General features: G+C 38.2%; 1 pseudogene; it reads left to right on the top strand.

Annotated features, from left to right (window-relative positions):
- Nucleotides 1–10,950: 10,950 nt before the first annotated feature.
- Nucleotides 10,951–11,868, top strand: LOC119524680 (annotated as a pseudogene).
- The last annotated feature ends 12,822 nt before the right edge of the window (nt 11,869–24,690 follow it).

Below are 24,690 nucleotides of genomic sequence, written 5' to 3'. Positions count from 1 at the left end.
ATGTGCTCACAGACATAGGGGACTGGTGGTTTGATAGGTTGAGCTCCCTACCACAAGACTTGCTCTTCAAAAGACTGTTGCTGCAAAGGAGAGGCTAGGCCTCCCTATAATTGTGCCTAAGTGCCTCCTCCTGAATGCCTCTTTGTTGCTCAGATGTGGCCCTTTCTCTCTAGCTAAGCCAACTTGAAAGGTGAAATCACTGCCCTCCCCCCAATGTGGGATCAGACACCCAGGGGAGTGAATCTCCCTGGCAACATGGAATATGACTCCCAGGGAGGAATGTAGACCTGGCATCATGGGATGGAGAACATCTTCTTGACCAAAAGGGGGAAATGAAAGGAAATGAAATAAGCTTCAGTTGTAGAGAGATTCCTAAAGGAGCTGAGAGGTCACCCTGGTGGGCACTCTTATGCAGAATATAGACAACCCTTTTTAGGTTCTAATGAATTGGGGTAGCTGGTGGTATATACCTGAAACTATGAAACTACACCCCAGAACCCATGAATCTTGAAGATGATTGTATAAAAATGTAGCTTATGAGGGGTGACAATGGGATTGGGAAAGCCATATGGACCACACTCCCTTTTGTCTAGTTTATGTATGGATTAGTAGAAAAATGGGGGAAGGAAACAAACAAACAAAGGCACCCAGTGTTCTTTTTTACTTTAATTGCTCTTTTTCACTTTAATTATTATCCTTGTTATTTTTGTGTGTGTGCTAATGAAGGTGTCAGGGATTGATTTTGGTGATGATTGCACAACTATGTAATGGTCCTGTGAACAATCAAATCTATGATTTGTTTTCTATGACTGCATGGTATGTGAATATATCTCAATAAAATGAATATTAAAACAATTTAAAAAGAAAACTTATGGGATGCAGAAAAGGTGGTGCAGAGAGGAAAATATATTGCTCTAACTGCCTATATTAAAAGTGAAGAGAGAGAGATGGAAGAAGATGGCAGCATAGAGGGGAGTGGAAGCTAGTTTTTTCCCATGGAACAACAAATAAACAACCAGGAACAACTAGCGAATAATCTACAGCAACTTCTGGGGGACAAATGTGACTGTCCACTCATCATAACCATCCTGATTTGGGAGGAATGCCTGAGATCACAGCATAAAATCTATAAGAAAAATCTGCAGATCCAAGCTAGAAGCCCCCTCCCCCCATGGACTGAACTGCAAAGACTTCTGGTGCTTAAGAGCTGCACTCCCTAAGCAAGCAAATGTAGCTCAGCTGAGCTCCAACTGAGGTTTTAATTAAAAAAGATGGTCTGCTCAATACAAGGTACAAATACCCAACAAGCAGACATAGGTTTTGGTGATGACTGACTGGAGAGTCAGAGAGTGGCCATGGACTGGCCCTGAAGGGGGCTCACTGTCCCTTTTTCAGCTCAGTGGAAAAAGCCACAGCCATTTTCTGTTCCCAGTGATCTGACACAGACAAGAGTGGAGATAGCACAGGAAGAGAGAGATCACTCAAATTCTAATGACTTCTCCCTAGGGGGGTTTATCTTCCCTAAAGAAAAGTGGTGGGGCCCAACTCTACTACCTGCCTTTCATTCAGAACCAGACCCCAGAGTCTGGGGGAAAAGAATTATAGGCCACAACTCCTTATACCAGTCTGGAGCTACACACTAACAGGCACCACCTGCTGGGCAAAAAAGCACAGGGACTTGAGGCCTCAGAGGTTGTACCAATTTTCTAAGACACATGCTCAGGGAAACTGTATACTGAGTATTTCTTCCTTCTGAGACATGAGCCTGTTCTTGTCTGGGAAAAACTGATTGGGGTAACCAAGGAAACCAGATGCCTATAGAATCAAATACTATAATCTATACTAAGAAAAACAAAGTTATGGCTGAGTCAAAGGAACAAACTTACACTTCAGCTGAGATACAGAAATTTAAACAATTAAAGCTAAATCAATTCAAAAACTTAGGGAAGATGTGGCAAAAGAGATGAAGCATGTAATGTAAACACTGGCATACCTAAGGTAGAAATTGAAAGTTCAAAAAACAACTGGCAAAATCTATAGAAATGAAAGGCACAACAGAATAGATGAAAGACACAATGGAAACATAAAACAGCATATCACAAGAGGCAGAAGAAAACATGCAGAAGGTAGAGAACAATGCACCTGAAAGCCTACATACAGAACAGATAGAGAAAATAAGGGAAAAATAATAGCAATATCTCTGTGAATTTAAGAACAAAATGAAAAGCAGGAATGTACATGTCATTGGTGTCCCAGAAGGAGAAGAAAAGGGAAAAGGGGCAGAAGCAATAATAGAGATAATCAATGAAAATTTCCTATCTCTTATGAAAGACATACAATTACACATTCAAGAAGCACAGCATACCCCAAAAGGAATAGATCTGAATAGGGCTACACCAAGACACTTTGTGATCAGGTATCTAACATCAAAGATAAAGAGAGAATCCTGAAAACAGCAAGAGAAAAGCATTCCATCACATACAAAGGAAGCTTGATAGGACAATGTGTGGATTTCTCATTAGAAACCATGGAGACAAGAAGGAAGTGAGGTGATACATTTAAGATACTGAAAGAGAAAAACCACCAACCAATAATACTATACCTGGCAAAACTGTCCCTCACATATGAGGGAGAATTTAAAATATTCTCTGACAGACAACAACAAAGTTTGTAAACAAGTTACCTGCTCTACAGGAAACAGTTAAGGAAGCACTGCAGACAGAAAGGAAAAGACAGGAGTGAGGTTTGAAAAACAATTTTGGGAGATGGTAGCACAGCAATGTAAGTACTCTGAATGAAAATGACTGTGATTATGGTTGAAAGATGGAGTTTAGGAGCATGTGGGACACCAGAATGAGACACCAAAGATAAAGACTGGGACTCTATAACGCAGTGAAACTTAGGGTGCTCAATGATTGTAATAAAAGTTGCAAATATGTTTCTACATAAGGTAGAACAAATGAATGTTAGCATTGTAAGGTGTTAAAAATAGGGTGGAATTGTGGGGAAAATATAATCAAGGCAAAGTGGAGACTGTACTTAACAGAAACATTGTATTATGCTTCCTTTAATATAACAAAGGCAATATATGAAAGCTAAGGGCACATGGAAGGGACAGGGAAAGGATATGGGACTCCTGGCAAGAGTGATGTCTGACTCTTTATTCTAATTTTGGTTGATGCTGTCTTTCCTTTTGCTGCTTTCTAGCTGTGATGTTTCTCTCTCTTTCTTTTTTCTTTCTCTTTTGTCTCTCTACCTACTTTGATTCTTCCTCCTTTGTGGAAGAAATGGAGTTGTCCTTATATAGATAGTGGTGATGGTGCTGAATACATAAATACATAAATCTACAGAGATCCAATGATTGTTTAATTAGGACAGAATGTATAGTGTGTGAACAAAATCAGCTTAAAAATGGATTGATGAAGAAACCTTGAGGGCACTATATTGAGTGAAATATGACAGGCACATAAAGACAAATTTTGCAGTCTCACTGATATGAACTAATTGCAATATGTAAACTCATAGACATGAAATATAAGTTACCAGGATATAGAACAAGGCTAATGGTTGGGGAGTGGCTGCTTATCATGAGCTCAATGTTCAACAAGGTAGAATTTAAATGTTTGGAAATGGGCAGAGGTGATGGTAGCATGTTGTGTGAATAATTAACAGTGCTGAATGGTGTGTTCAGGTGGTGGAAAGGGTAAGCTCAGAGTTATGTATGTGACCAGATGAAAAGTTGGAGGTTAAAAGATGGGAATGCATAAAACAGTGAATCTTGTGGTGGACAATGTCCATGATTAACTCTACAAATACTAGAAATCTCTCTCATGAACTAGAACAAATGTATGACATTATAACTAGAAGTTAATAACAGAGGGTCATATAGGAAAAATACATGCCTATTGCAAACTATTTACTACAGTTAGTAGTATTTTATCATTTTTTTTCATCAATAACAAATGTACTATACCAAAACTATGAATCAATAATGGGGGTGGTAGTTAGGGATATGGGAGGACTTGGATTTCCTTTTCTGTGTTTATATTTCTTTTCTAGATCAATAAAATGTTCTAAAAACTGAAAAAAAATAATTGTTCTCATGGATGCACAGCTGTATGATGGCACCATGGGCAATTGATTGTATACTTTGGATCCTTGAACAGTTGGGTGGTATGTGAACAATTTCAATAAAAAAAAAAAAGGAGATGAGAGAGTAAAAATTAAGGAATTAACTGTTCATCTGGAAGAACTCACCCCAAAGCAAACAGAAGGAAAGGAATAACAAGATTTGTAGCAGAATTAAATGAAATTGAAAATAGGAAAACAATAGAGAGAAACAAGAAAAACAGAAGTTGGCTCTTTGAGTAAATCAACAAAATTGATGGACCCCTAAATAGGCTAACAAAAGCAAAAAAATAGTGGATGCAAATAAATGCAATCAGAATTGGGAAAGGCAACGTAACAACTGACATTGCAGAAACAAAAGAGATAGTGAAAAGATACTATAAGCAACAATATGTTAATAAACTAGACAACTTAGAAGAAATGGACAACTTCCTAGAAAAGCGTTAACAATCAACATTGACCCAAGAAGAAATAGAGGACTTCAAGAAACAAATCACAAGTAAAGAGATTGAGTCAGTCATAAAAATGCTCCCAAAATAGAAAAGCCCAGGACCAGAAGTCTTCACATGTGAATTCTTCCAAACATTCCAGAAGGAATTAACACCAATAGTGCTCAAACTTGTCAAAAAAATTGAAGAGGTGGGAAAGATACCCAACTCATTCTATGAAGCAAAAATAACCTTAATACCAAAATCAAAGATACCACAAAAAAGAAAATTATAGACCAATCTCTTTAATGAATACAAATGCAAAAATCCTCAATAAAATACTCACAAATCAAATCTAGCATCACATTAAAAGAATTATTCACCCCAACCAGGTGGGGTTCATTCCAGGTATGCAAGGCTGGTTCAACACAAGAAAATCAATTAATGTAATATACCACATCAATAAATCAAAGCAAAACAAGCACATGATCATCTTGATCAATGTAGAAAAGGCATTTGACAAAATTCAACATCTTTTCTTGATGAAAACACTTCAAAGGATAGGAATAGAGGGGAATTTTCTCAATGTGATAAAGGCAATGTATGAAAAATCCACAAGTAACATCACATTCAATGGGAAAAGAGAGAAAGCTTTACCTCTAAGATCAGGAACAAGACAGGGATGACCACTTTCACCATTGTTATTCAACATTTTGCTGTAAGTATTAGATAGAACAATTAGGCAAGAAAAAGAAATGAAAGGCATCCAAATTGAAGAGGAAGAAGTAAAACTTTCACTGTTTGCAGACGACATGATTCTATGTTTAGAAAGTCCAGAAAAACCTAATTGCAACTAATCAATGAATACAGCAAAGTGCAGGCTACAAGATCAACATGCAAAACTCTTTACTGTTCCTATACACAACAAATGTGTAACACAATGAAGAAATCAAGATAAATATTCCATTCACAGTAGCAACCAAAGGAATCAATTATTTAGGAGTAAACTTAAGAAAGGCCACAAAAGAACTATACCAAGTAAACAACAAGAAACTTCTAAAATAAATCAAACAGGACATAAAAAATGGAAGAACATACTGTGTTCATGGATTGGAAGACTAAATATAATTAAGATGTCAATTCTACCTAAACTGATTTATAGATTCATTGCAATATCAATTAAATTCCCAATAACTTACTTTGCAGAAATAGAAAAACAAACAACCAAATTTATTTGGAAGGGCAAGGTGCCCTGAGTAGCCAAAAATATCTAGAGAAAGAGGAATGAAGTGTGAAGTCTCACACTACCTGGCTTTGAAGCATTTTACAAAGCTACAGTGCCCAAAGCAGCATGGTACTGACATAAGGATAGATATACCAACCAATGGAATTGATTCAGTGTTCAGAAATAGACTCTTTCACCTATGTTCAATTTATCTTTGTTCAGGAAGTCAAGGTGGTGCAACTGGGACAGAAGAACCTCTTCAATAAATGGTGTTTGGAGAATTGGATACTCATTTCCAAAAGAATATAAGAGGACCCATATCTAACACCTTACAGAAAAATTAATTGAAGCTGACCAAAGACCTAAACATTAGCACTGAAACCATAAGACTCTTAGAAGAAAATATAGTGCACTTTCTTAAATATCTTGTGATAGGAGATGGTTTCCTGGAACTTACACAAGCATGAGCAACCAAAGAACAAATAGACAAATGGGATCTCCTCAAAATTAAACACTTTTGTACAACAAAGGACATTCTCATAAAGGTAAAAAGGCAGCCTACATAATGGGAGATAATATACGGAAACCACATATCAGATAATGGTTTAATATCCCAAGTACAGAAGACAATATATAAAACTCAACAACAGAAAGACAAACAACCCAATTAAAAAACAGGCAAAAGATATAGATGGACACATTTCTGAAGTTGAAATGTAAATGACTCAAAAACATCTGAAAAAATGCTCAACTTCACTGTTAGGTTAATGCAAATCAAAACCAAATTGAGATATGATCTCACGCCTACCAAAAAAAACCATTACCCAAAAATCAGAATATTACAAGTGCTGGAGAGGATGTGGAGAAAAAGGCACACTTAGTCACTGTTTTTGGGAATGTAGAATGGTTCAATCACTCTGGAAGACAGTGTGGTGGTTCCTCAGGAAGCTATATATAGATTTTAAATATGATCCATCTGTTCCATTACCAGGTATATACTCAGAGCAACTGAAATTTAAGATATGAACAGACATTCTGTAAATTGATGTTTATTGCAGCAACACTCACAGTAGCCAAAAGATGGAAAGAGTCAAATGTCCATCAGTGGATGAGTAGATAAACAAACTGTGGTACATACACACAATGGAATATTACAGAGCTGTAAGAAAGAACAAAGAAACAGAACATACAATAACATGGATGAACCTTGAAGACATTCTTTTGAACAAAGCCAGAAACAAAAGGACAAATACTGTATGGTCTCACTAACATAAAATAATATTAATGAGCACACTTTGAGAGGTAAAAGCTGAGAACACAGCTACCAGGTTATTAAAAGAGGCAAGAGATCAAGCATTAAATGCTGAAGGTGTACAGAATGTTCAGCAGGATTGATTGTATAGATCCAGAAATAGCATAATACTGTGTGATGGTAGCACTATATTGTAACTACACTGAACAAAGATGTCTTGAGTAAATCTGAAAGAGGTGGGCTAGGGTCATGAATGACACCTGAGGTAAAGGTACAAGATAAAGACTGTGCCTGTTTAACTCAGCAAAAACTGGAGTGGCCAGTGTTTGTTACTAAATTTACAAATACAAAACTATTCTTGTGTATGGGAAAACAAATGAATGCCAACCATGCAGAGTGTTGGAAAGGGGATGGTATTGGTGAAAAATATAATCAAAGCAAACTGGAGTCTATGTTCAACAGTAACATTGTAATATGCTTCCAATAAATGCAAAAAAAGCAATACACCAAAGCTTAATCTGTTTGAGAAGGGGATACAAAGGTGGGATATGGGATTCTTGGTAGTGGTGTTGTTGTTTGACCCTACTATTATATTATATTGCATGATATTTATTTTTCTTTTTATTATCTTTTTTATTATTCATTAAAAAACCTTTGTTCATAGTAATCAATATATTCAGGTGCGGATTGTGGTGATAAATGCACAACAGTATGATGATATCTGAACAATTGATTGTACACTGTGGATAATTATATGGTATGTGAGTATAGCTCTATAAAATTTTATGAAAAAATATAAACAGGGATAAAAGTGTCAAAAAAACTTTTGGTTAGGAGGCAGAATGGTATAACCTTTCTGGAGGACAGTGGGGTGGTTCCACAGGAAGGTAAGTATGTGGGTGCCATAAGATCCTGTAACATCTTTAGGGGGCAATTACTTGAAGCCTCTGAGAGCAGAGACAGGAATGGACATTTGCACACTGGCATTTATGGAGAGTATGCATGATTCACAACGGGTGGAGGTGGCCTAAGGTTACATTGACTGAGGATCAGAATGGTGGGCTTTTGTGTGTGCATACAATGGAATACTGAACAACTGTGAGAAGGAGTGAAGCTGTGAGACATGCAAAGAGGTGAATGGAAACTGTAGAAAGCATTTTGAATGAACTGTGCCAGAAACAAAGGCAAACAAAATAATGCCTCAAAAATATGGACTAATTACAATGTGTGAACTCAGAATTGAACCTTAGAGCACACCTTATCAGGGAATGCTTATTGTAATGGTCCCTAAATTGTAAGCTCTTAGAGCAGTCACATCTATTCCTCAATGGTAATGGCTATTTCCAGAATCCAAAATGCTGATCCCTTTGTGTATAACATGCTCAATCCCTGGAACTTTGAGTATCTCTGTGACACCTGAAACTCAGAGCTAAAACTTGGCAGATATGAATGTTGTATTAGCACATATAGCAACTGTTTAAAAGCTGAAAAAGAGTCCAGACTTCAACTAGATACATGAATGAAGTAGATACAGTTAGGACTTGGGAAAATCAGGCCAAAGGGTAAAAGACAAAACTGACTGCATTTTAAACCTTTAAATTCCATGTGAGACCAAGGGAAGGGGTGTTTAGTTGGTGCAAGATCTATATTTCCTAAACAATTTAATGTGTACAGTTTGTTCAAATACCATAATTTCATGGAAATTTTAATAGGAAGTTAGACCTGGTAGGTTTCCATAGGTTAGTGTGAAATAGTGACATATCCCAAAGTAATAGAAATATATATATACAGGGCCCCCTTGAGGAGTTGGGGGAAAATGCAGAGGTGTTGGGCTTTCTCACTTGGATTGTTGCTGATGCTCTCACAAACATTGAGTACTGGTGGTTTGATGTACTGAGCCCTTTATCACAGGACTTGTACTTATGGAGTTTGTAACTGCAAAGGAGAGGCTAAACCTGCTTATAATGGTGCCTAAGAGTCTCCCCATGAGTACCTCTTTGTTGCTCAGATGTGGCCCTCTCTCTCTGTCTAAGCCAACTCAGTTGGTGAATGAGGGGGTGACATCAACATGGCAATGCAAAGAGCTACTGAAAACTTCTCTCCAGAGATTCAATGAAAATAACACAATTCTGGATTGTTTGAAACTCTGGAGGAAGATAGAGACTGGAGAAGACCCTACAAATGCTGACTTGAAGAAAGAGGAAATATCAGTAATGAAAATATACAAAAATTTATTGTTGTGATGAATACACAAGTACATGATGACACTGTAAATAATTGTTTTATACTTTGGATGGTCGTATAGTATTTGAATAAATTTCAATTAAATTTTTTAAAAGTAAAATGGGGAGGGGTATGGGATGTTTTGTGTGTTCTCTGTCATTTTTATTTTTATTCTTATTTTTAGTTTTAGTTTTGGAGTAATGGAAATGTTCAAAAATTGATTGCAGTGTTGAATGTACAACTATATGATGATACTGTGAACAATTGTGCACTTTGGATGATTGTATGGTATGTGAATATATTTCAATAAAATTACATTTATTAATATAATCTAACTTCCCTTCAAATGGAGAATGAATAATTACTGCTCTTCTTTCAGTTGTAGAAACACTGGGTAAGGTCCTAGAGTACTAAGACAATTAAGTCACTAAAATTAAACTGAAGAAGAGTATTCCCATAATTAGAACAGTTTTATCTAGGAGAATAGTTATAAGTTCCCACCCCATTTGGCTGTCAACAGAAACTGTGTCACCATGGCACAGAGTGTAGATGCAAGATGAGGTGATGGACTCTGGGCCAAGGACTTCTCAGAAGTCTGAGAAAATGGGAAGTCTGATTAAATCTCCAAGGGTGAGAGGGAAATTTCCCCACTTTCTGCAGTCAATGCATAATTAAATCCATAAATATAAGAGGGAGAATTTCACTGAAGTTAAAGAAGCTTATTTTCTCTGATATTAAGCATTTGATGAAAAACCCATAAGTATTGGGGAAAAAAACTGCATGTGGAACTGAAGAAATCCTCATTGATGTGGTCCTAAAGCAAAATAAAAAAGAGTCTCTTAAAATCTGAGGGTGGAAAACATCATCAAAACTTCCCCAATTTGGGGGTATATGGGTGATCAGATACATGCCATGGGTCTCTAAGATAGGAAAATACTGCTTCTATCATTTGATGCTTTAGTCACTAACATGTGTTGGTTCATGCTGTCAATTCTTCCAGGAACATTATATTAAACATCTGGCTTATCATTTTAAGTTTTTCCATTTTCATGAAAAAATAATAAAATATAATTGAAAACCAATCAGTAAAAATTAGTAGATTTTTCTAAATTTTTTTGGTACTGTAGTAGTTATCAGTAAAGAACAAAAATATACTATAATGAAATTTTCATCAAATAATTAAATTTTTCATTAAAATGGGAAAAATATGAAGGTTCTTCAGTGGGAAAGTGGATAATAAATTATAGTATCACCTCAAAATAAACAAGATTGCAGCAGGCAGCAAGCAAAAAATTCTTCTATGAATTCTAACCCACACCAAAAATTATATCAAATAGGAAAATATTTATGTATAAAGGGTATACTTTATTACAGTTATAATTTTAAAGTCAATCATCAAAATCCCAATGGAAGCAAACTTACTTGGAAATCATTTCAGGTAATTAAGAAGATAAATGGGATGATTTTCTACTTTCACAATGCATTTAAGGCAATATATATTTGATTATTATACTCATAGTTGCTTTACACCTCAGTAGACTGGAAATAAGAACAACTTTTTTGAAGAAAAGTACTTATTTTCTAACTCATGATGCTACAGAATACATGCTTAAAAATAAAGAAGCAGATAATTACTATAACTTTATTTCCCCTACTCAATAGGTGACTTGACTTTAAAACGTAATCACACAGTGATGATGGAATTCTTTCTCACAAGACTTACTGAGAATTTGATGCTGTTATGCTACTAGCAGTGCTCTTCTTACTGATCTACCTAGTGACAATGTTGGAGAATTTTCTCATCCTCCTTCATACAGTTCTTGACTGACATTCCAGATACTAAAGTACTTTTTCCTCAAGCACTTATCCTTCTTAGATCTGTGTCTAATTTATGCCACAGTCCCCAAATCTGTTCTCAACTCTTTCAACTTCAATGACTCCATGTCTTTACTGTATGTGTGTTGCAGCTCTTCCTGGTACTCTTGGCAGGGTCAGAGATTTGCATCATCACTGTGATATCCTATGATTGCTATGTTGCCATCTGCCACCCTCTGCAGTATGAGGCTCTCATGACCTAAAGGGTCTGTGTCCAGATGATGGCAGTGTCTTGGTTCAATGGCAGGGTCTTAGGAATCTTGTTGTCAGCTGACACATTCTCTCTGGATTTCAGAGGCTCCAATAAGCTACATCAGTTCTTCTGTGATGTTCCTGTTTACCAAAGCTCACTTGCCCTGAAGAATATGCCACCATCAACATCAGTGTTGCCACTGGTGTTTGTTATGCATTTACATGTTTAGTTTGCACTGTGGGCTCCTATGTGTATATTTTCTCCACTCTGAAAAGATACCATCCAGAAAGAGCCAATCAAAAGCTTTTTCCACCTGCTTGCCACATGTCATCATTGTGAGTGTGTTCTTTGTAACTGGGGCTGTTGTTTATTTAAGACCAGCCTCTGATGTGCCTTCTTGTCTGGATGTGTTGATGTCTCTTTTCTATTCTGTGGCATCCCAACATCACATCTTGTTATCTACTGCATGAGCATAAAGGACGTTACATCCACTCTAGGTAAAGTCCTATGGAAACTCACAAGTAGTGGAGTAGTACAAAGATGACTAAAGATGAACTAAAATTACCTTTATTTTTTTCTGCCATGAAGTAACCGTCTGAAATTATTCCTATTTGGAGATTAATATATCATAGACCTTTGCTTATTATGTCTTCTACATTATTTCCTTTTATATTTTTAAACATTTTATAGAAAATATTAATGTTTTCTTATTAAATTTTTTTTTGATTTTCACTCTTGTTCTGAAGTTTCATAGGAGATCTTATACATTTCTCATTCTTCTAAAATTTCCATCTTCCCTAGAATATGCTTTAATATTCTAGATTTTTTATCCATTAAGCTATATTGATTCAGCTTTCTTCATAATTTCTAAATTTCACTATTTGGTAAGAATGATATTAATCTTGATTTTAAAAAATGTGTACACTTATTATTTTAAGGTTCCCTTATTTGAAAAATATGTGCTTGAGGATGGATTTTCTACAGTTACAAATTCTTGGGATTTCATAAGATGGTTCAGATACATTTTTGTTTCTTTTTATGTAAATCATATTCTGGGGGCTCAGAGTCTTCTCATTTTATTAAAAAGTTCCTTTATGTTGACATGTTGATTATTCCATTCAGTTGTTTTAAAAATCTGTTGGAATTTGGGAAAGTATATTCTCTCACTCCTACTCATATTGTGATAAATTCCACATCTTACATTTACCAAATTCTCATAATACTTCTCATATATATATATATCATTTCCAATAACTTATATGTGCAAAACAATTTTCTGCCTCTTGCTAAAGGAAATGATTCTGTCATCCTGAAGCTCACTGCTTCCTGCACATACACTTTCAATCTGGCAAAGAGGAAAATTGTTGTCTGTTGACCCACTTCACTATATCAGACACTTTCAAAAAAACATCTCTATTAAATCCTTCCACCTTTCCTGTGAGAAGGCATTAATGCAGTTGGGATAACTGAAGATGAGGGAAGGTGTGCCAGTTTGAATGTATTGTGTCCCCCAAATGCCATTATCTTTGATGTAGTCTTGTGGGACAGATGTTTTGGTGCTGATTAGATTTGCTTGGAATGTGCCCCACCCAGCTGTGGGTGATGACTCTGATGAGATATTCCCATGGAGGCATGGCCCCCCCCATTCAGGGTGGGACTTGATCAGTGGAGCCATATAAATAAGCTGACTGAAAGAGAAGGAACTCAGTGCAGCTGTGAGTGATGTTTTGAAGAGGAGCAAGCTTGCTAGAGAGGAATGTCCTGGGAGAAAGCCATTTTGAAACCAGAACTTTGGAGCAGATGCCAGCCATGTGCCTTCCCAGCTAACAGAGGTTTTCTGGACTCCATTGGCTATCCTCCAGTGAAGGTACCCGATTACTGATGTGTTACTTTGGACACTTTATGGCCTTAAGAATGCAACTGTGTAGCCAAATAAACCCCCTTTTTATAAAAGCCAATCCATCTCTGGTGTTTTGCATTCTGCAGCATTAGCAAACTGGAACAGATTTTGGTACTGAGAGTGGGGTGATTTTGCTGCTGAGTTTGCAAATACCAAACATGCTGGAATGGCTTTTTAAATGGATAGTGGGGTGTTTCTGGAAGAATTGTGAGGAGTTTGATAGAAAAGGCCTAAACTGCTTTGAAGAGACTGTTTGTGGAAATATGGACTCTAAAGATACTTCTTACAAGGACTTGAACAGAAGTGATGAATGTGTTGTTACGACCTGGAAGAAAGGTGATCCTTGTTTGAAAGTGGCAGAGAATTTGGCAAAATTGAGTCCTAGAGTCAGATGGAAGAAAGAATTTGAAAGTGACAAACTGGAATACTTAGCTGAGGAGATCTCTAGACTATGTGTGGAGCATGTAACCTGGCTTCTCCTTGCAGTTTATAGTAAAATGCGAGTGGAGAGAGATAAACTTAGAACTGAACTCTTGGGTTCAAAGAAACCAGAAGCTGATGGCTTGGAAAATTACAGGCTTCCAGGGGGTGGAATCCCAGAAGCTACAGCCCAATGTGAGGATGTTACCAAACATGGAACCCAGCTGCCATTTCAGTACAAGCCAAGATTGGAGATGGAATTATCCAGAAAGGATTTGTGGAAAGTCCTATTGTCTGATGGCTTTGCCCCTGTGTGGTTCATGCAAAGCCAACAGAATTTTTGTGAGATCTTTATAGACAGAGATGCTGCTGGTCTGGACTGGAGGGGATAGACAAGGAACAAATTGAAGGAAAAATTTCTTCAAAGACAGAGCCACGGAGGTTGAGGTCTGGAGTCAAGAGGTCTTGGGCTGGGAGAGCCAAGTAGCCCACACACATGGAAAGGGTGAGTTTGCCCTGGAGGTCGAGGGTGGGCCTTCCACCTTGATGCTCCGGAAGAGTTTTGCCACCTCAGGTCCCAAAGAGGGTGGAGCACATTCCTATGGAATTGGGGAGTACCTGGCTGCCACCACACTGTTCTGAAGGGGTTGATCATGTGCCCTGGAGATGGAAGGGAATCCAGAAGCTGCCCCAATGTTTGAGGAGGGTGGGGCTGAGAAGGTGGTCTCCCCAATGTGTGGATATGTTGGAACACTCACCTAAGCATGTGAAGAGGAAAGGGCTGCCACAAAGGCCCTTAGGAAGGTTTAGACTCCTGCTCTCTCAAGCCCCAAGGATGCAACATCATTCTGTGAATGACTCTCAGACTTTGAAATCTAATGGAGTTTGTCCTGTGTGTTTTAGGAACTGTTTTGGCCATGTTAACCCTGTTTTCCTTACTGTTTCTCCTTATGGCAATGGGAATGTTTACCCTATGAATGTCCCTCCTTTGTATATTGGAAGCATACAACTTGTTCTAAGTCCACAGATCCAAAGCTAAAGGAGAATTATGCCTTAGGACCCACCACACCTGTAATTGATTTTGATAGGATCTTGTACTTAATTTTTGTTACTGAAATGATCTAAGTTTTTTATGATATTGTGATGGAATGAATGTATTTTATACTTGGAAAGATTATGTCATTTTGGGGTCCAGGGGGTGGAATGTGGCAGTTTGAATGTATTGTGTACCCCAAATGCCATTATCTTTGATGTAGTCTTGTGGGGCAGATGTTTTGGTGCTGATTAGATTTGCTTGGAATGTGCCCCACCCAGCTGTGGGTGATGAGTCTGATGAGATATTCCCATGGAGGCATGGCCCCACTCATTCAGGGTGGGACTTGATCAGTGGAGCCATATAAATGAGCTGACTCAAAGAGAAGAAACTCAGTGCAGCTGTGAGTGATGTTTTGAAGAGGAGCAAGCTTGCTAGAGAGGAATGTCCTGGGAGAAAGCCATTTTGAAACCAGAACTTTGGAGTAGACACCAGCCACGTGCCTTCCCAGCTAACAGAGTTTTTATGAACATCATTGGCCATCCTCCAGTGAAGGTACCCAATTACTGATGTGTTACCTTGGACACTTTATGGCCTTAAGAATGTAACTGTGTAGCCAAATAAACCCCCTTTTTATAAAAGCCAATCCATCTCTGCTGTTTTGCATTCTGCAGCATTAGCAAACTAGAACAGAAGGTATGTAGTACAGTGTCTCTTACATAGCTAGTAGCATAAGTATGCAATATAAAATTATATTTTTAGCTCTTGGCCATACCAAACAAGCTCCTTATAGTGACACATCATCTCTGAATCTTCATTTTTCATTACCCTCTTCATGAAGCCCCTCTACTTGTGTTAATTCTACCTACATTTCTAGGCTAAATAAAGTCAGGCTACAGGGTTATAAAGTAATTAATTATATATTTCCCAACCTCTAAACCCTTGTAAATATATTGACAATAAATGACCTAAATACCTCTTCCATGGAGAAAATAAATTTAATACTTTAACTCATGTGCTGGTTTGAATCTCTTATGTACCCCAGAAAATGCTATGACTTGTTATTCCATTTCTGTGAGTGCAGACTTATTAAGTGTGGGATTTTTGATTAGGTTGTTTCAATTGAGATATGAACCAAACAATTCAAGGTAGGTCTTAATTATTTACTGGAGCCCTTTTTGAGGCTAAAAGACAGAAAAAGCCCAGAAAGTTCAGAGAGAAACACCCAGGGAACTTTGGAGAGACTTGAGGGAGAAATGCCCAAGTGATGCTAAGAGAGGAACCACAGAAGCTCAAAGAGAGCTCTCAGAGAGAAAAGCCCTAGAGAAGCTAAAAGAGGATACACAGAAGCTTGGATAGGAGGCCACAGGAACCAGGCAGGAGCTGAAAGTAAAAATTCCCAGGAGTGAAGGACAATCAGATGCTGACATGAGCCTTGCTATCTGACATAGGAACCACAGATGCCAGCAGTCTTTCTTCAGAGAAGGTAGCATGCTGATGATGCCTTAATTTGGACACATTCATGGCCTTAGAACTGTTAATTTGTAAACTAATAAATCCCCATTGTAAAAGTCAACCCCTTCGGAGAGGCGGGGCAAGATGGCAGACTGGTGAGTTGTATGTTTTAGTTACTCCTCCAGGAAAGTAGGTAGAAAGCCAGGAACTGCGTGGACTGGACACCACAGAGCAATCTGACTTTGGGCATACTTCATACAACACTCATGAAAACGTGGAACTGCTGAGATCAGAAAAATCTGTAAGTTTTTGCGGCCAGGGGACCCACGCACCACCCTGCCAGGCTCAGTCCCGTGGGAGGAGGGGCTGTCAGCTCCAGGAAGGAGAAGGGAGAACTGCAGTGGCAGCCCTTTTCAGAAACTCATTCTACTGATCCAAACTCCAACCATAGATAGACTGAGACCAGACACCAGAGAATCTGAGAGCAGCCAGCCCAGCAGAGAGGAGACAGGCATAGAGAAAAAAAAACAACACGAAAAACTCCAAAATAAAAGTGGAGGATTTTTGGAGTTCTGGTGAACATAGAAAGGGGAAGGGCAGAGCTCAGGCCTGAGCTCAGGCCCTGAGGCGCATATGCAAATCCTGAAGAAAAGCTGATCTCTCTGCCCTGTGGACCTTTCCTTAATGGCCCTGGTTGCTTTGTCTCTTAGCATTTCAATAACCCATTAGATCTGTGAGGAGGGCCCTTTTTTTTTTTTTTAATCCTTTTTTCTTTTTCTAAAACAATTACTCTAAGAAGCCCAATACAGAAAGCTTCAAAGACTTGCAATTTGGGCAGGTCAAGTCAAGAGCAGAACTAAGAGAGCTCTGAGACAAAATGCAATAATCCAGTGGCTGAGAAAAATCACTAAACCCCACAACTTCCCAAGAAAAGGGGGGTGTCTGCTCACAGCCATCATCTTGGTGGACAGGAAGCACTCCTGCCCATCGCCAGCCCCATAACCCAGAGCTGCCCCAGACAAACCAGTGTGACGGAAGTGCTTCAAACAACAGGCACACACCACAAAACTGGGCGTGGATATTAGCCTTCCCTGCAACCTCAGCTGATTGTCCCAGAGTTGGGAAGGTGGAGCAGTGTGAATTAACAAAGCCCCATTCAGCCATCATTTGAGCAGACTGGGAGCCTCCCTACACAGCCCAGCAGCCCAGAACTGCCCTGGGGGGACGGCACTCACCTGTGACATAGCACAGTCATCCCTCAACAGAGGACCCGGGGTGCACAGCCTGGAAGAGGGGCCCACTTGCAAGTCTCAGGAGCCATACGCCAATACCAAGGACTTGTGGGTCAGTGGCAGAGACAAACTGTGGCAGGACTGAACTGAAGGATTAGACTATTGCAGCAGCTTTAAAACTCTAGGATCACCAGGGAGATTTGATTGTTAGAGCCACCCCCCATCCCTGACTGCCCAGAAACATGCCCCATATACAGGGCAGGCAACACCAACTACACACGCAAGCTTGGTACACCAATTGGACCCCACAAGACTCACTCCCCCACTCACCAAAAAGGCTAAGCAGGGGAGAACTGGCTTGTGGAGAACAGGTGGCTCGTGGACGCCACCTGCTGGTTAGTTAGAGAAAGTGTACTCCATGAAGCTGTAGATCTGATAAATCAGAGATAAGGACTTCAATTGGTCTACAAATCCTAAAAGAACCCTATCAAGTTCAGCAAATGCCATGAGGCCAAAAACAACAGAAAATTATAAAGCATATGAAAAAACCAGACGATATGGATAACCCAAGCCCAAGCACCCAAATCAAAAGACCAGAAGAGACACAGCAACTAGAGCAGCTACTCAAAGAACTAAAGACGAACAATGAGACCCTAGTACGGGATACAAAGGAAATCAAGAAGACCCCAGAAGAGCATAAAGAAGACATTGCAAGACTAAATAAAAAAAATGGATGATCTTATGGAAATTAAAGAAACTGTTGACCAAATTAAAAAGATTCTGGACACTCATAGTACAAGACTAGAGGAAGTTGAACAACGAATCAGTGACCTCAAAGATGACAGAATGGAAAATGAAAGCATAAAAGAAAGAATGGGGAAAAAAATTGAAAAAATCGAAATGGACCTCAGGGATATGGTAGATAATATGAAACGTCCGAATATAAGACTCATTGGTGTCCCAGAAGGGGAAGAAAAGGGTAAAGGTCTAGGAAGAGTATTCAAAGAAATTCTTGGGGAAAACTTCCCAAATCTTCTAAACAACATAAATACACAAATCATAAATGCTCAGCAAACTCCAAATAGAATAAATCCAAATAAACCCACTCCAAGACATATACTGATCACACTGTGAAACACAGAAGAGAAGGAGAAAGTTCTGAAAGCAGCAAGAGAAAAGCAATTCACCACATGCAAAGGAAACAGCATAAGACTAAGTAGTGACTACTCAGCAGCCACCATGGAGGCGAGAAGGTAGTGGCATGACATATTTAAAATTCTGAGTGAGAAAAATTTCCAGCCAAGAATACTTTATCCAGCAAAGCTCTCCTTCAAATTTGAGGGAGAGCTTAAAATTTTCACAGACAAACAAATGCTGAGAGAATTTGCTAACAAGAGACCTGCCCTACTGGAGATACTAAAGGGAGCCCTACAGACAGAGAAACAAAGAAAGGACAGAGAGACTTGGAGAAAGGTTCAGTACTAAAGAGATTCAGTATGGGTACAATAAAGGATATTAATAGAGAGAGGGGAAAAATATGACAAACATAAACCAAAGGATAAGATGGCTGATTCAGGAAATGCCTTCATGGTTATAACGTTGAATGTAAATGGATTAAACTCCCAAATTAAAAGATATAGATTTGCAGGATGGATCAAAAAAAATGAACCATCAATATGGTGCATACAAGAGACTCATCTTAGACACAGGGACACAAAGAAACTCAAAGTGAAAGGATGGAAAAAAATATTTCATGCAAGCTACAGTCAAAAGAAAGCAGGTGTAGCAATATTAATCTCAGATAAAATAGACTTTAAATGCAGGGATGCTTTGAGAGACAAAGAAGGCCACTACATACTAATAAAAGGGGCAATTCAGCAAGAAGAAATAACAATCGTAAATGTCTATGCACCCAATCAAGGTGCCAAAAAATACATGAGAGAAACACTGGCAAAACTAAAGGAAGCAATTGATGTTTCCACAATAATTGTGGGAGACTTCAACACATCACTCTCTCCTATAGATAGATCAACCAGACAGAAGACCAATAAGGAAATTGAAAACCTAAACAATCGTATAAATGAATTAGATTTAACAGACATCTACAGGACATTACATCCCAAATCACCAGGATACACATACTTTTCTAGTGCTCACGGAACTTTCTCCAGAATAGATCATATGCTGGGACATAAAACAAGCCTCAATAAATTTAAAAAGATTGAAATTATTCAAAGCACATTCTCTGACCACAATGGAATACAATTAGAAGTCAATAACCATCAGAGACTTAGAAAATTCACAAATACCTGGAGGTTAAACAACACACTCATTAATCAGTGGGTTAATGAAGAAATAGGAAGAGAAATTGCTAAATATATAGAGACGAATGAAAATGAGAACACAACATACCAAACCTATGGGACGCAGCAAAAGCAGTGCTAAGGGGGAAATTTATAGCACTAAACGCATATATTAAAAAGGAAGAAAGAGCCAAAATCAAAGAACTAATGGATCAACTGAAGAAGCTAGAAAATGAACAACAAACCATTCCTAAACCAAGTAGAAGAAAAGAAATAACAAGGATTAAAGCAGAAATAAATGACATAGAGAACAAAAAAACAATAGAGAGGATAAATATCACCAAAAGTTGGTTCTTTGAGAAGATCAACAAGATTGACAAGCCCCTAGCTAGACTGACAAAATCAAAAAGAGAGAAGACTCATATAAACAAAATAATGAATGAAAAAGGTGACATAACTGCAGATCCTGAAGAAATTAAAAAAATTATAAGAGGATACTATGAACAACTCTATGGCAACAAACTGGATAATGTAGAGGAAATGGACAATTTCCTGGAAACATATGAACAACCTAGACTGACCAGAGAAGAAATAGAAGACCTCAACCAACCCATCACAAGCAAAGAGATCCAATCAGTCATCAAAAATCTTCCCACAAATAAATGCCCAGGGCCAGATGGCTTCACAGGGGAATTCTACCAAACTTTCCAGAAAGAACTGATACCAATCTTACTCAACCTCTTTCAAAACATTAAAGAAAATGGAACACTACCTAACTCATTTTATGAAGCTAACATCAATCTAATACCAAAACCAGGCAAAGGTGCTACAAAAAAGGAAAACTACCGGCCAATCTCCCTAATGAATATAGATGCAAAAATCCTCAACAAAATACTTGCAAATCGAATCCAAAGACACATTAAAAAAATCATACACCATGACCAAGTGGGTTCATTCCAGGCATGCAAGGATGGTTCAACATAAGAAAATCAATCAATGTATTACTATACATTAACAAGTCAAAAGGGAAAAATCAATTGATCATCTCAATAGATGCTGAAAAAGCATTTGACAAAATCCAACATCCGTTTTTGATAAAAACACTTCAAAAGGTAGGAATTGAAGGAAACTTCCTCAACATGATAAAGAGCATATATGAAAAACCCACAGCCAGCATAGTACTCAATGGTGAGAGACTGAAAGCCTTCCCTCTAAGATCAGGAACAAGACAAGGATGCCCGCTGTCACCACTGTTATTCACCATTGTGCTGGAAGTGCTAGCCAGGGCAATCCGGCAAGACAAAGAAATAAAAGGCATCCAAATTGGAAAAGAAGAAGTAAAACTGTCATTGTTTGCAGATGATATGATCTTATATCTAGAAAACCGAGAGAATTCAACGATACAGATACTAGAGCTAATAAACAAATTTAGCAAAGTAGCGGGATACAATATTAATGCACATAAGTCAGTAATGTTTCTATATGCTAGAAACGAACAAACTGAAGAGACACTCAAGAAAAAGATACCATTTTCAATAGCAACTAAAAAAATCAAGTACCTAGGAATCAACTTAACCAAAGATGTAAAAGACCTATACAAAGAAAACTACATAACTCTACTAAAAGGAATAGAAGGGGACCTTAAAAGATGGAAAAATATTCCATGTTCATGGATAGGAAGGCTAAATGTCATTAAGATGTCAATTCTACCCAAACTCATCTACAGATTCAATGCAATCCCAATCAAAATTCCAACAACCTACTTTGCAGACTTGGAAAAGCTAGTTATCAAATTTATTTGGAAAGGGAAGATGCCTTGAATTGCTAAAGACACTCTAAAAAAGAAAAACAAAGTGGGAGGACTTACACTCCCGGAATTTGAACCTTATTATAAAGCCACAGTTGCCAAAACAGCATGGTACTGGCACAAATATAGACATATGGATCAATGGAATCGAATTGAGAATTCAGAGATAGACCCTCAGATCTATGGCCGACTGATCTTTGATAAGGCCCCCAAAGTCACTGAACTGAGTCATAATGGTCTTTTCAACAAATGGGGCTGCGAGAGTTGGATATCCATATCCAAAAGAATGAAAGAGGACCCCTACCTCAGCCCCTACACAAAAATTAACTCAAAATGGACCAAAAATCTCAATATAAAAGAAAGTACCATAAAACTCCTAGAAGATAATGTAGGAAAACATCTTCAAGACCTTGTATTAGGCGGCCACTTCCTAGACTTTACACCCAAAGCACAAGCAACAAAAGAGAAAATAGATAAATGGGAACTCCTCAAGCTTAGAAGTTTCTGCACCTCAAAGGAATTTCTCAAAAAGGTAAAGAGGCAGCCAACTCAACGGGAAAAAATTTTTGGAAACCATGTATCTGACAAAAGACTGATATCTTGCATATATAAAGAAATCCTACAACTCAATGACAATAGTACAGCCGGCCCAATTATAAAATGGACAAAAGATATGAAAAGACAGTTCTCTGAAGAGGAAATACAAATGGCCAAGAAACACATGAAAAAATGTTCAGCTTCACTAGCTATTAGAGAGATGCAAATTAAGACCACAATGAGATACCATCTAACACCGGTTAGAATGGCTGCCATTAAACAAACAGGAAACTACAAATGCTGGAGGGGATGTGGAGAAATTGGAACTCTTATTCATTGTTGATGGGACTGTATAATGGTTCAGCCACTCTGGAAGTCAGTCTGGCAGTTCCTTAGAAAACTAGAAATAGAGTTACCATTCGATCCAGTGATTGCACTTCTCGGTATATACCCGGAAGATTGGAAAGCAGTGACACGAACAGGTATCTGCACGCCAATGTTCATTGCAGCATTATTCACAATTGCCAAGAGATGGAAACAACCCAAATGTCCTTCAACAGATGAGTGGATAAATAAAATGTGGTATATACACACTATGGAATACTACATGGCAGTAAGAAGGAACGATCTCGTGAAACATATGACAACATGGATGAACCTTGAAGACATAATGTTGAGCGAAATAAGCCAGGCACAAGAAGAGAAATATTATATGCTACCACTAATGTGAACTTTGAAAAATGTAAAACAAATGGTTTATAATGTAGAATGTAGGGGAACTAGCAATAGAGAGCAATTAAGGAAGGGGGAACAATAATCCAAGAACAGATAAGCTATTTAACGTTCTGGGGATGCCCAGGAATGACTATAGTCTGTTAATTTCTGATGGATATAGTAGGAGCAAGTTCACAGAAATGTTGCTATATTAGGTAACTTTCTTGGGGTAAAGTAGGAACATGTTGGAAGTTAAGCAGTTATCTTAGGTTAGTTGTCTTTTTCTTACTCCCTTGTTATGGTCTCTTTGAAATGTTCTTTTATTGTATGTTTGTTTTCTTTTTAACTTTTTTTTCATACAGTTGATTTAAAAAAGAAGGGAAAGTTTAAAAAAAAAAAAAGAAAAACAAGGAAAAAAAAAAAGGTGTAGTGCCCCCTTGAGGAGCCTGTGGAGAATGCAGGGGTATTCGTCTACCCCACCTCCATGGTTGCTAACATGACCACAGACATAGGGGACTCGTAGTTTGATGGGTTGAGCCCTCTACCACAGGTTTTACCCTTGGGAAGACGGTTGCTGCAAAGGAGAGGCTAGGCCTCCCTATGGTTGTGCCTAAGAGCCTCCTCCCGAATGCCTCTTTGTTGCTCAGATGTGGCCCTCTCTCTCTGGCTAAGCCAACTTGAAAGGTGAAATCACTGCCCTCCCCCCTACGTGGGATCAGACACCCAGGGGAGTGATTCTCCCTGGCAACGTGGAATATGACTCCCGGGGAGGAATGTAGACCCGGCATCATGGGATGGAGAACATGTTCTTGACCAAAAGGGGGATGTGAAAGGAAATGAAATAAGCTTCAGTGGCAGAGAGATTCCAAAAAGAGCCTAGAGGTCACTCTGGTGGGCACTCTTATGCACACTTTAGACAACCCTTTTTAGGTTCTAAAGAATTGGGGTAGCTGGTGGTGGATACCTGAAACTATCAAACTACAACCCAGAACCCATGAATCTCGAAGACAGTTGTATAAAAATGTAGCTTATGAGGGGTGACAATGGGATTGGGAAAGCCATAAGGGCCACACTCCACTTTGTCTAGTTTATGGATGGATGAGTAGAAAAATAGGGGAAGGAAACAAACAGACAAAGGTACCCAGTGTTCTTTTTTACTTCAATTGCTCTTGTTCACTCTAATTATTATTCTTGTTATTTTTGTGTGTGTGCTAATGAAGGTGTCAGGGATTGATTTGGGTGATGAATGTACCACTATGTAATGGTACTGTAAACAATCAAAAGTACGATTTGTTTTGTATGACTGCGTGGTATGTGAATATAACTCAATAAAATGAAGATTAAAAAAAAAATCAAATTTGAGGATGAAGGTTTCTCTTCCTGCAGCTCTTGCACAGTGTCCTTTTGCTCACTGTCGTCCTCAAGGTGACACCTGTTTTCACTCACAGATGTGCCTGAATCTGATGGCTCCTACTGATTGACCACTACCAAGTTTCTGTAGATCATTGTATATATTTTCCTGTGCTCTTTCACAAAGAAGCCTGGCCCTCCAAACAAATTGCCTAGAAGATCATTTGAACAATATACAATATGTTGTTGCTTCTCCACAGATAATCGTTTAGCCATAATATACTGGCCAAGATAAAATATAAAAAAAAAAAAAAGTCAACCCCTTCTTGGTATATTACATTCTAGCAGCTTTAGTAAACCAAAATAACTGGTTTATTTATGCATAAAGTTCATGCATAAATTCCTCTATTTCTCTTTACAATGCAATTCATACTTCTGAGACTATAATGGTTATTCTATAAATTTTCCTTTAACATAGGTCTTCATCTTGAAAAAAATAGTTTCAAAATGGGTCATATATTGTGTCTTTCAGAAAAAGAAACATTGCAGTAAACAAATATATGAATTTTCAGCAGAGTTCTGTATAGAAATATGGAGACATGGAATATTTATGGA

Source organism: Choloepus didactylus (genome assembly GCF_015220235.1).
Source record: "Choloepus didactylus isolate mChoDid1 chromosome 11 unlocalized genomic scaffold, mChoDid1.pri SUPER_11_unloc4, whole genome shotgun sequence".
Classification (NCBI taxonomy): domain Eukaryota; kingdom Metazoa; phylum Chordata; class Mammalia; order Pilosa; family Megalonychidae; genus Choloepus; species Choloepus didactylus.
Note: the sequence above shows the minus strand (reverse complement) of the source record. Positions and strands in the feature narration are given on the sequence as shown.